The sequence below is a fragment of the Capsicum annuum genome, chromosome 1 (genome assembly GCF_002878395.1).
Source record: "Capsicum annuum cultivar UCD-10X-F1 chromosome 1, UCD10Xv1.1, whole genome shotgun sequence".
In the NCBI taxonomy this organism is placed as follows: Eukaryota; Viridiplantae; Streptophyta; class Magnoliopsida; order Solanales; family Solanaceae; genus Capsicum; species Capsicum annuum.
In genome coordinates, this window is record NC_061111.1 from 3,140,065 (window position 1) to 3,152,873 (window position 12,809).

Genomic DNA, 12,809 nt, shown 5'->3' on the forward strand with positions numbered 1-12,809 from the left:
TTCATATAGGAACGGCAATGGGGCGGTGCGGGTGCGGTGCGGTGCGGTGCGGGTTTTAAGCTATGCGGTGCGGTGCAGGTTTTAAGTTATGCGATGCGGTGCGGGTTAAAGTAATTTTTTTTTTAAGCGGTGCGGGTTGCAGGTATATGCGGGTTTAAAATAACAAAAAAGCTAAAAATTAATATTGTTCTCGTGAATATACCTAAAATTATATGTGTTCTTTACTTAAATTTTATGATACTTAAAACTACATGCATAACACTACAAATAAATAATTTTATAGTAGCTTTTTTAAGATCTCTATTCATTTGAATAAAAATATGATATTTGATCATTACTTGTACACGTTATACTTTTTGACAATTTTTTAGTGAAAAGTGATATAATAGAAATTAGTTATTATTTTCTAGTTGTAGATATGAAAATATTATGATTTTCAATAAAGTTACAAATTTTTCAAAAAAAAAGGGAAAAAATAAAAACATGGGGCGGTGCGGTGCGGTTATCCGCGGGTATGAATGTGGAGCGGGTTTATGCGGGTTTAAATGTCATGCGGTGCGGTGCGATGCAGTTTTAAAACTTGTGGGTTTAGTAAAAACCCGCACCGCACCCGCACCACACCATTGTCATCCCTAGGTTCATACATATCCATTCAAGAAGCAACAAGAACATGAAAAACCAATCACAACAATTATTTAAAAAAAAAAAAAAAAAAAAACAGAACTTTACATACCCTCTTAGCAGAAAAGGCGAAAACAGAACTTTCAGCAGCCATAGACGAAAACCGAGAGATACCCAGATCAGATAAGGTTCTAGAAGGCACATATTCCAATAAAGAGTCAAACTTGCTGCATGATTTTACAACATTCAACTACCAACTAGCCCTCTACTCCTATCTAACTTCACATCATTGGTAAGCTAAAATGCACCGTGTCCTGTCTAATCACCTCCCACGGCATCTCTTCAATTACAATATCTAAATAAGTACCACACCGTATTCAAAACCCCAATAGATTCATACATATCCATCCCAATAGCAACAAGAACAGTAAAACTTAATTACAACAATGGAAACAGAACTTTACATACCCTTTTGGCAGAAACATTGAAAGCACAACCTTCAGCAGCCAAAGACGAAAACCGTCCGGTACCCACATCAGATAAGGTTCTAGTAGGCACATATTCCGAGAAAGAATCAAACTTGTTGCATGATTTTACAACATTCGACAGCAACAACCTCGTCTTCGACGAAAATCCGGTTCTCCTTACATGCTGCATCTTGGAAAATTAAGGTTATAATGTACTAGATTGAGGTACTAAAGGGGCATAGAGGATCAAAAACGAAGGAAAATTTGAAAGAAGCTAAGAAATTGAAGGAAAATTAAATTTAGATTTTGTATAGTGGATCCCTAAAACCCCAACCCGGACTGGGGTTTATGGTATGTTGGGCAATTTTGGATTTGATTGAGCTGCAAGTCACGTGCAAACGGGTCAACATTATTCGTTTAGTTGGAGAATAAACTATATCGAAATAATTTATTTCAAAACTGTTGGTCTATATTCTTAATGTGGGATAAAAATAAAATAAAATTTTAATATGAGTTATAATTTCATTTCAATCAAACGTTGAATAAACTTATCCTAAAATAAATCTTAAGATTAGTTATCTCTCATTCCACGTACTAAACTTCCCTCCATCTCAAGTTCTCTAGTGTCAAATTATTTGTTAGAGGTGATTTTTAGTTATTTTACCTTCTGTTGATATTTTGGATAATTATAACCTCAATTAGATTGTTAGGCACGTATCAATAAGAGGTTTGTGATCTTCAAAGATAATTTATCGAAAACAGCCTCTCGCCCACAAAGATAGAAGTAATTTTTGCATACTCACATATAAAGTTATGTTGAATATATTGTTATTGAAATCTTCAAAAACAAATAATTTCGTGTCTCCAATCATTTTAGCTACTTTCCACTTAGCTTACTTAAGACCCCAAGTTTTTTATATACAAGCTTCCTCCATGGTACTTTTTGAAACCCCCATGAGTTATCAATACACTTCTCAAATGGAGTAGATTATATTGAAAAATGTATTTGTTTCGTTTTTAATTTAATAATTTTTATCTCAAAATTACTATTGTTTTAAAAATTTATGACCAAACTTGATCAGGCGTAATAACAATTACAGTCTCAAATTTTCCTCGACCTAAATCTTGTAACGGTGTCCAAAGCTCCAACCAATCATTAGTATAACGGTTTTAGATTATTGAAATTCTTTACGAATAGTTTTTTGATGACACGAAAGGTGCAACGATATAGGCACCTTCTCTTTATAATGAACAATTGGATTATAAGTCCCAATTTGAGCGAACCTACATTGCTTGATCCAAGAGTTTGGGCTCAAAATTACATCAAGAAAGTTGACAAGATTTTCGCAATATGAAAAAATAACATAAATCTACACATTAACTTATTATATTCACTCAAAAATTCATTCTTACAAAAGTAATTACAAAAAGTTTCAACTTTCAATTTCTCTCTCGAAACACTACGCCTTTGTTACAAATCTCATGCTCTCTTTTCCTCTTCTTCCTGGATCTTCAAAAAGTTTTAATTTCCAATCCTAGATTCCTTATTCCCTTCTATCTCGAGTGAATAATGGGCCAATATTCATCCACCCACTGTAGTGGTAGGCCGAAACACCGCCACTATACCTACCACACCAACCACCACCGCCACTATACCCACCACCCAACCACCACCGCTCCACCTCTAACATTTCCAACTTTTTCTCCCTTATGAATTAATGAAGACGAGTAGTGGTAAAAAAAAGAGAGGAAATTTTCCTTGAGGGGTTCATAAGTAAACGTGCAAATTAGTCGAAGAGAGTTCAATATCTACTATATATATACATTAAAAATATTTTTAACCATGTAAAAGTAGTATAATTTTTTATCGAATGGGGTTCATCTCAATCCCTTGGATGAAAAGTGGTTCCGCTCCTCAAGACAAATCAACAATAGGAGTTCGGAGATTCATTAATGGTGTAAGAAACTGAGTTGGGGTCTATTTGGTGGCTCGCTGGTCAAGATTTACTAGCGATAGTGGCCTGAGATAGAGATAGAAGGAGTTAGTGGAGTATGGAGGGAGTTCGGAGATTCGTCATTGAAGGTTGAAAATAATGGTGTTAATGATGTATCTATTAAGGGAGTTTGGAGATACATAAGAAATGATACATCCAATTGAAAAGGACCAAAAGATACATTATGCGATCCTCCACCGAATGTACAAAAGCTATGTATCTCACTAAATATTAGGTTACAAATATATAGGAAAGATTTCTTTAGTTGGAAATCTGACAAAAATCATCTATCGAAATACTTTTTGTGCTATTGATACATTAGACTTATGTATTTGAATGTATCTCTATGAAAAAATATATAAGAATCATGTATTGATGGATTAGTTTGGTACTAATATATCAAATTGTGATGTATCGATACTTGACCTGACCCATGTATCGCAAGAATCCAAAATTCAATTTCTTTTATAAATATGAAAAGAGTCGGAAGAGATTATAACTAGTTACTAAACAGATGGAATTTATGAATTTTGCCTCAATATATCTGCATGCCCCAAATATACACATTGGGTGGAACAGACAAAATTGAAAATAAGAATTTTAGTTTTTTATAATAGAGGTTCCAATACTGTCATTTTCTGCACATAAATATACACATTCAAATGTATAATATGAATTAATTATTTTGTCGCCAATATCTATGGAAAAACAACTTAATAAAAAAGTTGTGGAGTTTTTGAACGTATTCATTCTCGTGACTATATTATCATCATTGCCATCATCTTCTTCTTAAATTAGCCTTAATATAATTTTTCATAACGTTAATTATTTTAATTAAGTAGGTAACATGTCTAATAGTTAATTAGATAAAGTAGAATCAAAACGAAATACAATATTAATATTTTTTCTTTAGTGTGTTTAGGAAATTGATAAGTCCACAGAAAATTCAATTTAAGACTTGAAAATAATTCATCGGATTCTCAAAAATATAATATTTGTATTTCTTTTTTCACAAAAGTTCAAATCAAAGTAAATGAAAATGTGGGATTAATATTTACTATTATATTCCCTCCGTTTCATTTTATTTGATCCTTATTGACTTGACAGTACTCTCCTTATGAATACATTTAATAGAGGTTTATTTTACTAAAATAACTCTATTAATCATGCATTGAAAATATAAATTTAATTATATACACTTTACATAGTCATTTAATGATAGGAGTAACATTGAAAAAACACAATAAACTTGTTTTAATTTTAGAACCTGAAAAATTAAAATAAAATAATATTTTTATCAAGAGAGTCTACTAATATGAAACGGAAGGAGTGTAATTAAATCTACATTTTAATTAATTCCAAATAAGTTGGGAACAATTCCCTCGTTTGACCCCTGATTGTCACACATCCAATTTGTAATTCTTAAAGAGATAGTCATTGTGATAAATAAAGGGAAAACAAAAAAAGAAAAGATTAGTTGGTTAATTCCTTTTTAAATTACCTTGTTGAATATTGGAATAACTTGAAAAGAGATGCGAAAAATAGTAAAAGGTCTTAAAAATAAGTTAACGTGGCATAATGAGTTCACTATTAAAATCAAATAGCTTACGAAATTCGTAAAATAATGATAGTTTATAAGGATTTTTAGCTATTTAATTTTTAAAAATTCACACGTATTGTCACTTTTTTTTTTGGTTTTTCCATCAGGTTTTTGGTATTCGCGTTTGAATCCGACTAATTCGGATGCGTATTGGGTAGGGTCCCATTCGGAGGGTAGCGCTCCCTATCAAGGATTTTTTCATACCCAGGGTTCGAACTCGAGACCTCTAGTTAAAGGAGAAACAACCTCATCCACTGCATGCACGACATCCTTTGGTGATCACGTATTGTTACTTAAAACTCTTTGAAAGAGCATTTGACACATGATATATACACGGCATGTTATACCCTTATACGAGTTCATGATAATACAAAGAATTCTCTATGACTAATAATTTAGATAAGAAGTTAATAAACAATGATAATTTAGTATTTCTTCAACTAAGTCATTCAGTAAAAGAAACCATCAACAATAAAAAGTTGACAACTAATAAAAGAAACACATTTTTCAATCTCTCTTATTTATTTCCATCTATATATTTTCTACTTAAAAGAGGAAAAATTATGATTTGTACTTATTATCATTTTTTTGAATTTATTGTCAATACATTAAGGTATGTTCATCATCATCATTGGATATATATATATATATATACAACAACAACATACCCAGTGTATTCCCACCTAGTGGGGTCTGGGGAGGGTAGAGTGTACGCAGACCATATCACTACCTCAGGAGAAGTAGAAAGGTTGTTTCCGACAGACCCTCCGGCTTAGGACCGATACCCAAATAAAAACACAAATATAAGTGTATATAATTAGTATCGTACGCAAGACAAACTAGCAGTCTACCAAACACAAAAGATAAGTACATATACACTAGTACGGTAAGCAAAATAAACTAAAACCGCTAGCCACGAACAAAAAACTCTAGCCCCCGAGGAGCGCACCCCTACTATTATCGATCCCCTCCCACCCCTACCCCTCTACCCTAATCCGCTTCCCCTACACCTTTCTATCAAGGGTCATGTCCTTCGTTAGCTGTAACTGCTCCATATCATGCCTAATCACCTCCCTCCAATATTTCTTTGGTCTACCTCTACCCCGCCTAAAATCAACCATAGCCAGTGTCTCACACTTCCGCACAGGAGCATCTAAGCCCCTTCTCATCACGTGCCCGAACCAACGTAACCTTACTTCTCGTATCTTGTCCTCCACCGAGGCAACTCCCACCTTCTCTCGAATAATCACATTCCTTATCCTATATTTCTTGGTATGCCCATACATCCATCGCAATATTCTCATCTCCGCCACACAAGAATAGATTGTGTTAAAATGGAACAAATATATGTTACTATAATATCCTGTTTTTAATACAAAAGATTATACAACCGTAACCCTGTAATGCATCTTCCATTTAAGCTTATTTCGAGTTGGAATGTAATCAAACTATGAGCACAATTCTGGGTTCTGAACACCAATTATTCTGTTTCAGAGAACAAATAACTCATCGAAATGTATATTGGAGTTTTGTTTCAATGTATGGCTAGCATTTCTTAATTAATTAAGTGGAGGAGTGATAATTATGGGGCGTTATATATAGTTGGCATATTAATTAAAGACTTAAAGGAGCAGACATATTTATTTTTTTATTTATAGATTTGCCAAACCCAAAGGTCTCTAAATTAGTATGTGAATGCTTCTGTTTTGCAAGGCAAAACGTTAATTAATTGTTCACACGTAAACCCCCTCAATCACTCTTACATGATCAATAGCAAAGTCTAAGATTTTAAGATTTTACACTAAATATTTATTAAGGTAACAAATAATTAACGGTAGGATCAGAATTTTCATTGTGAAAATTTAACAATGATATACAAATTAATTAAGAAAAATTTAATATATACCATATATACATAAAAATAATTTTAATCATATATAAATAATATAAATTTTCATTGAAATAATTGTAACTCCCTTATTATATATGCGCGCTCCGCCCCCGCACACTAATATTAAAATGGCAGAAAACTAATTTGACTTGGGAGTCACCAATGTTGAAGAAAGTGCATATGTACAAATAGAAGCAAAAAAGGACAAAAGGAGAAATATGCATAATATTTTTTCGATTAAATCGAATTTTTTTTTTATTAATCTAATCCAACAAATATTTAAGCTGGAAATTACCATAGTATTTTCGACAAAATTATAGTTGTCCCCGACATTTGGCAGGTTCATAGATTTATTTTTCTAATATTTAGAGGTAGTAGTACATAGTTCACATGAGGATCAAATCACACCAACTAACCACTAGAGTTGGCATGCTGGTTCAACACCATGTCTCTTAAGTAAGAGGTTGAGAGTTTGCTCTCCGTCTCTAACGAATGAAATAAATTTTCCTATCGCTTAGTATGCTGATAGAGGAACGAAGAATTAATCTTACGACTGCCAACTGTGAAATACATTGGAAAATCAGAAAAAGAAAAAAATCACACCGACTGACCTCCCAAGTACCCAACAGTCCAAATACAAATTGATTAATATGATTTTATTAAAATTAAATATTACACCTTATTATTTATTAAAATTAATTATTTTTATTAAATTATTAAGAATAAAATTCAAAAAAATTATTTAATCATCTCTTAATTTTTTAAATATATTAACTATTTTAAGATAATTTTTTTAATAAATATATCACGTAATATAAGAGGTAGGAGGAAGTATTTAATAAGGCCACGTCTTTTTCACTGAAACAAATTTATTAATTTGAGTACACGCGTCATGTATCTATGACTTTCTGTGTCTGTTCACACAAAGTACACTACTCACTGTGTGTGAGAGAAATGATTATTATATTTCGGCCCCACAAAAAGGTACTACACCTAAAAATAAGTAAATTTTTATTGATTAAGTTTTTTTGTCTGCCATTTTCATATTTTATTTATGCAGAAAATAGTGTTCGTGAATTGTGGTATAGTTCTTACGCTTTGCTTAATACTCTCATTTTACTAGGTTAACTAACCGCGCGAATTTTTTTTTTTTTTTTAATTTTATATTTATTATTTATTTGTAATATTATAACTTATTATAATTACATTATGAAGAATATTTTTATTTCATAAAAGCAAAAAATATTAATAATTTAACATTCATTAAATGATGGATAATATATTCTTTAATAACAATTTTATTTTATTTTATTTCACATTTAATGAAGTTGAGATTTTAATTTAAAATAACGTATTTTTTTTTCAATCAAAAAATATGAAAAAATTAAGTAGATCCTTGTGTAAATACTCATAATTCCTCTGCATCGTACCGAATTATCAACAAAATTCAAAACCTTCTTCAACATTCCATAACTTCCTTCTCCATATGTTTCTGGAGTGTACAATATTATATGTTACAAGATTAAAATAACTACACAAGACTTTTTATGTAGAATTGAAGTATTTTATATATGATGATCCTTAGTTGTCCATTTACAACTCTTAATTTTCTTTAGTGAAAATTATTAAAAGTATGAGTTATAAAGATGGTAATATGTGGGTTAAAAGTATAAAATTAATGGATATTATGATAATAGAAGTTATGGGCATGTGAAGTGGTGTAAGTTATGAAGATGACTTATTAAATAAATTATTTAAAAAAATAAAAATACTTTAAAATAGATTATTATGTTATCATTATATAGTAAAATGGAGACAATAATATTAAAAAAAAAATAAGAAAAAAAATAGATACAATTGGAGGCCATAAAGAAGTGAACTTCACCTCTTATATATTTGTTTTTAAAAAAACTTTATGTGTTTCAAAAAATGACATAAAGAAAAATGCTATAAAATAATATAAGCAATATATATTCGTCATAGCAAGCTAGTGAATTGTAATAATAATTAAAGAAGACGAAAGTCTAGCCCTGTAACATATATATTGAACAAAGATGGAGAAGATCTTCTTTATAAAGAGAAACTATTGAGATGCCTAGCATCAAGTAAAAGTTATGGAGGATAATAATTTGATAAATTAATATTTCTATTTTAATTTTATTTGAGTTCTGTAAAAATCGAAAAGTATGTACCATCTCAGTATGGGACAATTACGAATCCATTTGACCTAAAAACCTCCCGCGATAAGTTTTTCTTTTTCTTTTTTAAGTTTCTCATCTAATACTTGGAACCTCCATTCGAGTTCGATTAATGCAGATTCACACCGAATAGGATTCATTCGAAGATGTTGCTCCTACTAAATTCACTAAGAGCTCAAAACAGAGACTGATTAAGGAGCAGGCCCTCCAACAACGAATTTCAACTTACAAATAAATGAAAAAATTAATGTCTAACCAAATAAATTGTTTTTTGCATTATTAAACCTTCCATTGGATAAGCAGTTTCAGCTTAAAAACAAATCATTACTTTGACAAAAATAAGTAACCCACAAAAAGAGGAAAAGATTAGACCTTTGTAATCAATATTCAAAATTTGCATTAAAATTTAAATATTAACAAAATCAAAGTCAATCAAAAGTAAAATATACCAACAAAACACTAAATATATCAAGAATGAGATTTAAGTCACACATTAGTATACAGATGACAATATTGTGAAATGCTATTATTACCTCTTTATATCAAACAACTTCATCTTCACCATCCTTTTTATAAGATGATGATAATATACATTAAAATCAAAGATATAAAACAAAACTAAAACAAAAAATAAAGAAGAAAATAAAGGAGAAGTGATAAAAACATGTCACAAGACCCTCCAAAAAAAAAACAACAGATTATATATAGTATGAAAAATAGAATATGAATAGGCAAAAATAATTTGCTCAATTAGTAGCCATTTATTTTCCTTATTTAATGTGTGGATTTTTTTTCTTCATAAATATAATGACTTGTAAAATATTAGAAAAACTCAAAAATAGGAGGAAAAAGACAAATTTTTTTCTTGACCTATGAAGCATACCACATAAACATGCCTATAAGTCTCTTTTATATATATATATATATATATATATATAGACTTGATATTATAAATTAATTAAAATAAATAATTAATATGACTATTTTATAATAATATTTTTATTAAATGATGTTTATATTTTAATTTAAATAAAAAATAATTAATACTAAGAGTAAATTTTTTTTTTATCTTATCTTAATTAATGAAAAATAATAAATAAAATTAAAAATTTTGGAAGGAGTAAAATCAAACGAATAAAGTATTTTTTATTTTTGAATATGTTTTACTTGAGTCAGAAAATTTATAGTAATGTTTTCTATGCATTATTGTTTTCAGATTCACCTATAAAATTAGAGTACTGCACTAGATACATATTGTAAAATTTTATATTATTGTTGAGTTGAGTCTCTTTCACTTTTAGTTATTGTTTTTTCAATGGTCATGACAATCAAGTTATCCTGCTTATGTTTAATAATTAATTAATTTATAAAGTAGGCACCATCTTGTACAATTATCATATTAAGCATAATTTCAGGAATTTAATACGTGCTATCTTTTATTAACTCTTTGAATTAGATTGTTTCACTGGAAAAGACTTTATATGAGAAGACCACTTTTTAATCATTTGAATGAAAAATCGTGGTGAAAAAGTTAATTATGTGATATAACAAAAAGTTTTTGAGAAGGTCCAGAGTTTCTTAAAATGAATGGATTAAAAAAATAACTTTTTAACTTAAGTGATTAAAAGTTTAAATAAGTGTTTATAAATTAAATAGATAAGTATTTGGATAAAAGTATTGAAAATTAAAAAATTATCGATGTGTTTGTTAAATAAATGATGTTGAGCACTTTTTTATTGTCAAATGACTTAAATGTTCTTAACGTTGTCAACACCATAAATAAGATAAATTATTATAATTTTTAATTTTAATAATTTATTTTTTTTAATTTAAATGCACTTTCAACATAAAGTAATTAGGTGAGGTTCATTTATAAATATAAGTTAATTTTTATTTTTAAATGTTAAAAATAAAAATTTTATGACATTTTTATATAAAATTATATTGAAAGCTTGCAACAATTTGGCTACGTTAAGAACATGTAAACCTTTGATGTAATGAAGGGTTTGCTGAAAAACATAAAGAGGAAAGTAAAGGGCAGAGACCAAAGAAAAATTACACAGTATATTTAAGGGCTATAAATTCAGTATATTGTTAAAAATAGAGAAAAATATAATGAATAAAAAGATAAATATTTTAGTCAAATCTAAAATGTAAAAAGTCGGGAGTACCTAACTTCTCACTTTTTTTTTAATTAATTATTAGCCTTTTTAAGTATTTTCTGATTTATCGAATATCCAAAAAAGTTTTTAAAAAACTTAAAAGCTAATTTAATCAGATTTTAATCCTATTCAAATAAGCTCTTAGTAATAATTTTTAACCCTATTTAAACGAGCTAATTAGAAGAAAACATATGATGAAAGCAAAATCATTGAGACAAGTGTATAAAGTAGAGATGAAACTAATTGCATGCACAAGGACAAAGATAGAATTTAGAGAATTTATTTAATTTAGTAAAGTCAGTCCCTCCTAAACAATTTTAGAATTGAAATCATAGTTGATGTATTGGAGAATTAATATTAATAGGTATTTTTCCATATAGTTTAAACTTAAGAATTAATTCTAAACATTTTAAAAAGGTATAATTGTTACCGATGGCAAATATAGCAGTCGTTTGGCCATAGATTTTTTTTTTTTGAAAAATTATTTTACTTTAGTGAAAAAGGTGAAAACACGCTCCGTTTGGTCAAGAATTCTCCAATTCCAACTTCAAAAAATTATTTGGAAAAGTGAAAACAAGTAAAACTTGATTTTACTTTTTTCACTTATACTCCTCTCACAAAATTTTAAAAACAACTTTAATTTATATTTCTGGCCGAACACAACTCCAACTTCAAGAAAAAATAATTTTCATGGCTAAACGAGGCTTATATAGAAAAGCAAAATAGAAATGATTTAAACATATAAAAAAGAAGAAGATAAACGTAAATATTTTGGTGAGGAGATGTAAGAGTTTTGTTGTGGGTATAGTATTATGGGTTAGAGAAAGATGGAAGAAATACTATAGTAGAAGATATTATTGGTATTTGATCTAATTTTTTTACCATCATACTAATTTTGTCTTTGTGTAAGAAAATACTCCATTCATTTAAAAAAAAAAAATGACCTATTTTTTTTAATTCGTTTTAAAAAAAATAATTTCTTTCTTTTTTGATAATACTTTAATTTCAACTTTTCACATGATATGTTTAGGTCCACAAAATTAAAGGACATTTTAGTATATTTGACACAATTTTAATTTAAGGTCACAAAATTTTAAAATTATTTTTATTTTTTTAAATTTTATATCAAGTTAAAATAAGTTATTTTTTTGAAACAAAATATATTACTCCCTCCGTTTATTTTTTTTTTTAAAGTTGCAGCAATAATGTAGTCGTAAGGGTTTGGAGGGGTGAGAAATTCCCGAGACACAAGCGTTGCAGCATTAATTATGCGTACCTTTGTTTTTTTACTCTAAATAAATTGTGTAAAATTATCTCTTTCGTTTTTATATAGTGAATGACTCATTATATTTTATGAATGTAGGATGATTGATTTAATTATGTTAAATTATTCTGTATATTTTAATATATTTGTCGTTTATCTTTTTATTCATACTTTTTTATTATTTTGTTTTTTTTTTTTAATTGTAGTGTTACCTGTTGTTCCTTCCGTTTCAATTATCATATTGGAGCATGTGTCATTGCTACTATTTTCTTTCTTATTTACTTTTATACTCCATAATTTTGCTATTACTGTATTTACATTTTTTATTATTTTTGTTATGCTTTACTCAAGTTAATCTACATTTTTTTACTATTTTTTGTTATGCTTTACTTAGTATTTTTTTTAATTTGATGTTCGGTATTTATATCGAAACTCGACTAATTTGGGTAAAATTCAATTTGAGGATAGCGTCTTCAATAAAATTTTCTTCATACCCAAGGTCGAACTCTCAATCTCTAATTAAGAGTGCTACACCACAATTCATGTTGGTATACTTTAGATCGTTCATTAGAAATAATCTCTTTATCTCATAATACAAAAATAAGATTTCAA